The sequence below is a fragment of the Colobus angolensis genome, unplaced genomic scaffold (genome assembly GCF_000951035.1).
Source record: "Colobus angolensis palliatus isolate OR3802 unplaced genomic scaffold, Cang.pa_1.0 Scaffold454, whole genome shotgun sequence".
In the NCBI taxonomy this organism is placed as follows: Eukaryota; Metazoa; Chordata; class Mammalia; order Primates; family Cercopithecidae; genus Colobus; species Colobus angolensis.
Window position 1 is genome coordinate 761,627 of NW_012117977.1, and position 5,228 is coordinate 766,854.

Sequence of the window (5,228 nt, forward strand, 5' to 3'; positions counted from 1 at the left end):
AAAAAAAAAGGCACATAGACCAATGGAACAGAATACAGAACCCAGAAATAAACTCAAATACTTACAGCCAACTGATCTTTGGCAAAGCAAACAAAAACATAAAGAGGGGAAAGGACATGCTTTTCAACAAATGGTGCTGGGATAATTGGTTAGCCACATGTAAGAGAATGAAACTGGATCCTCATCTCTCACCTTACACAAAAATCAACTTTGGTGTCTCACACCTGTAATCCCAGCACTTTGGGAGGCCAAGGGGGGTGGATCACCTGAGGTCAGGAGTTCAAGACCAGACTGGCCAACATGGTGAAACCCTGTCTCTACCAAAAATACAAAAATTAGCCAGGTGCAGTGGCAGACACCTGTAATCCTAGCTACTTGGGAGGCTGAGGCAGGAGGATTGCTTGAGCCTGGGAGGAGGTTGCATTGAGCCAAGAATGTGCCACTGCACTCCAGTCTGGGTGACAAACCGAGAGTCTGTCTCAAAAAAGAAAAAAAATCAACTCAAGATGGATCAAGGACTTAATTCTGAGACCTGAAACTAAAAATTCTGGAAGATAACATTGGAAAAACCTTTCTAGACATTGGCTTAGGTTAGGATTTCATGGCCAAGAACCCAAAAGCAAATGCAATAAAAACAAAGATAAATTGCTAGGACTTAATTAAACTAAAGAGCTTTTGCACAGCAAAAGGAACAGTCAGCAGAGTAAACAGACAACCCACTGAGTGGCAGAAAATCTACACAATCTATACATCTGACAAAGGACTAATATCCGGAATCTACAAGGAACTCAAATAAATTAGTAGGAAAATAAACAAACAATCCCATCAAAAAGTAGGCTAAGGACATGAATAGACAATTCTCAGAAGAAGATATGCAAATGACCAATAATCATATGAAAAAATGCTCAACATCACTAATGATCAGGGAAATGCAAATCGAAACCACAGTGTGATATTACCTTACTCCTACAAGAATGCCCATAATCAAAAAATCAAAAAATCAAAAAACAGTAGATGTTGCTGTGGATGTGGTGAACAGGGAACACTTCTACACTGCTGGTGGAAATGTAAACTAGTACAACCACTATGGAAAACAATGTGGAGATTCCTTAGAGAACTAAAATTAGAACTACCATTTGATCCAGCAATGCCACTACTGGGTATCTACCCAAAGGAAAAGGAGTCATTACGTGAAGAAGACACTTGCACACGCATGTTTATAGCAGCACAATTCACAATTGCAAAAAGTGGAACCAACCCAAATGCCCATCAATCAACAAATGGATAAAAAAAACTGTGGTCTTTCTGCACATGTATCCCAGAACTTAAAGTATAATAATAAAAAAAAACACAGACAACAGACATGCCCACCAATGCCATGACACTTTACCATCACTGTGGCAACACCCAGAAGTTACCACCCCTTTTCTAGAAATTTCTAAATTTCTAGAAAATTAGAAATTTAGAAGTTAGAAAAGTAGAAATTACATGCCCCTTAACTTGCATGTAATTAAAAGTCGAGGAGAAGGTACAATGTCTCACGTCTATAATGTCAGCACTGTGGGAGGCTGAGGTGGGCAGATCACTTGAGGTCAGGAGTTTGAGACCAACCTGGCCAACATGGTGAAACCCCATCTTAAAATAAATAAATAATAAATAAAATAAAAGTGGGTATAAATATGAATGCAGAACTGCCCCTGAGTTGCTAATCTGGGCACACTACCTATGGGTTAGCCCTGCTCTGCAAGGAGCAGTACCTCTGCTGCTGCTGTACACTGCTACTTCATAAAAGTTGCTATCTAACACCATAAAAAAAAAAAGAAGAAGAAACTGTGGTATGTACAACAGAATACTACTCATCCATGAAAAGGAATGAGTTAATGGCATTCGCAGCAACCTGGATAAGATTGGAGTCTATTATTTTAAGTGCAGTAACTCTGGAATGGAAAACCAAACATTGTATGTTCTCACTCGTAAGTGGGAGCTAAGCTATGAGGATGCAAAGGCATAAGAATGACACAATGGACTTTGGGGACTCAGGCAGAAATGACGGGAAGGGAGTGGGGAATAAAAGACTGCAAATAGGGTGCAGTGTATACTGCTCAGGTGGTGGGTGCACCAAAATCTCACAAATCACCACTAAAGAACTTACTCATGTAATCAAACGCCACCTGCTCCCCAATAACCTATGGAAATATAAATTTTTAAAGTACCTAGAGGCTGCAACACTGCAGCCTTTAATATGAAGGCTGAAGACACATAGAAGATAGCCAGATATATAAAAATAGTCAAGAATGGGGTACATGGAGAAAAGAATGGAGAAGAGGAAAGTCTCAAGTGTGTAGCATTAAACTATTTGATTTAGAATTGAAGTTCCCATATATGCTCTAAGATTTTGCTCTTGTTTCATAGTCACATTGTTTTAGTTCTGAAGGTTCCTCATCAACAAAAGCTTTCCTGACAAGGAAGGATCTGTCCAATTTATCTCTGTATAGTGTAGGCATATATTAGGTTCTCAAATAATAGAGATGGAAAGTATGACAAAGACAAAATATTTATCCAAATGCTGGGGGAAGTACATTTCTAAGGAGCCCCATGAGGCCGTAGGTAGGAGATTGTGACATAATATTTGAATCTTTGCAACAATAAAGTCTTCCATACATCCATCAAGCAAATATTTATTTTGTACTTCCTTTGTGTGGTCACTGCATCAGAAAACAACCATACAGTCCCTACCCTTAAGGGTGTTACAGCAGAGATACAAGTCACTTGGCAGGTAGAATACAGTGTAATCAGTACTCTGCACTGTGATTCATGAAAGGAAATGTTGGGTGCTATGGGAGTAGAGAAGAAAGACCCCAACCCAGTTTGGAAACTCAGAATAGGTTTTTTGAAGAGATTCATTGAACACCCACTGTTTGCCAGGCCCTGTGCTAGATGCTGGAGTTAACAGAGATGCCTGAGACACTTGCTCCTATTCTAGAAACTCTCTAAGAGCTTATGGGGGACACAAGAGAGACACACATCCACCCAATAACCCTAAGGCAGTGGGAAATGTGCTAAACAGAATATGTGCTATAGGAGCACAAAGGAAGCTGCTGTCTCTGAATGTCGCCCAGCCTATCTCTCCTAACTCGACTCCATTTACACTGCAACTACAACAGAACAAGCAGCATCACATGGAAATGCCTCAACATGCCCAGGATGAGGACTCCCTCTTCCCAAGACTTCCTAGAGATGATGCTATTCAGTCTCAGAAGGAAATCACAGTGACTTCTCAATTCCTGTTCATCTCAATGGTGTTGGACTTAGACATTCCCCTTCGAATGCCATTCCCTAAGAAATCTAATCCACACCATTAAGCTCCAAATGCTTTTTCCTTTTCCTTTAAAACTGGGTTATTTGTTCTTCATTTAGCAAACTAAGTTTATGGTTAGGGGTCTAAAATAATTAGTTCTGTTTGCTGTATCTTACAGCTCATAGGCAAAAAAAGCTCAAAAAGACTCATTGTTTGTGTCAATACAGGTACCGAATACCTGTTGGACTAGTCTCTCGGGGACTCAATCATGCCTTCCACTGGACATGAAGAAGACTCATGAATTTAGATCCAGAAAGCCGGAGAGCCAGAGAGCTTGAAGGAGTCTTAGAAATCTATAATTTATGCCAACTCCTTAATTTTACAGATGAGCAAACTGAGGAAAAGGGAACCGCTCAAGTCCCGACAGGTTCTCAGTGAGAGGATTGGAACTGTAATACAGGCTTCTCAACTACTTTTGAAAACATAGTAATCATGCCAGTATAGGAGTAGCAGGCCCATTAAGAGCGTAAAAGATCTACTAAGAGAAAGAAAATTGAGAGCTCTAAGATCTAAGCTGGTTCTCCCACCCCACATGGAAATCCTCCCTCCATTGCTAACTCTGAAAAATAAATGGGTTAGATTTCATTAAAGGAACTTTCAGATTTCCTTACATTCCTCCTTCATCTTTTCCCTTCCACCCTACTCCCACTCCTTCTCAAATTAACAACCACCAATACCTCCAGCTTGGAGGAAAAACAAAACGACGACATTGGATTGCTCTCTTTGAGAGCAACCCTATTTACTTACACTATAGCATGGCATATAAGGAATGAGAGAGGCCCTAAAGTTAAGAGAAGCAGTCCTTCTTTTAGGACTATCCTCCTGGTTGTATTGCCCATGCAGCAGCAAATGCACACTGATGCACTGAGTTCCTCCAGAGGAATTAACAAGTACAATTCCCAAGTGCTTCTCTTACTTCAGAGAGGCAGTATCTCACAATGGAATGAATAGGGAAATGTTGACTCATCAGGGACAGCAGTGGGAGAGAAGTAGAAGGCACCCTGTGGGCAACAGACAGCTCTTGCAGCGGGCAAACAAAATAGTGCAGTGATGAGGAATAGCCTGATCCTCCTCCTGTCAGCCCCAGCCACTCTTTGGAGGTTGTCAGAAAATGGAGAGAAGAAACCAGAGGAGAATCTCAGACCTGGAAAATGAAAGTGCAGGACCATTGCATCAATATTTCTCCTCTTTCCCTTTTCAGTCCCTGAAATAAAAAATGCCTAGGCCTGGATACCTAGAATTATATTTCTAAGACACAGAACAATTGCCACATTGAAATGATGGAGCCCCAGAGAAATCTAAACAGATAAATTCTGTCAAACATGGCTTTAAAACCAACAGTTATCACTAGTCAAACTCTTCTAAAAAAAACTTTGCAAGAATCCCAGTTGAGTATTGCTCTTATCTCAAGAGTTACACATTCAACCAGAAGAATTACAGATCTCTTATTGATACCCTGTCCTACTTCCAAATTCAGCCAGTATCAAACAAGGGAAAAGATGAGAGGGTAGGGAGCAATGAGAGAATAATTTGTCTCCACAAAACCAAGGTCTTATAGGACCCTTTAGGACACAATTTACACAGATGCTTTTGCCTTGAAACTCCAATTGCACTTGGGATTCTTTTTCACCTAGATGAGAAAAATTATTTTGAAAGTGCTAAGCTTAATTGATTTGCAGCCACATCAACTCAGACCCCCAAAGACTCCAATTATATATCCCATGATACCCAGGGCTTGCAGGAAGCAGACTTTCCCCTGAGATTGGTAGATGGGCTTCACAGTGAAGTGTTATGATTAACCCAAAGTTCTTTTTTCAATACAGATGAAGGATATTACAGTACTCTCATCCTTATTCAGGCTTAAAGGCCA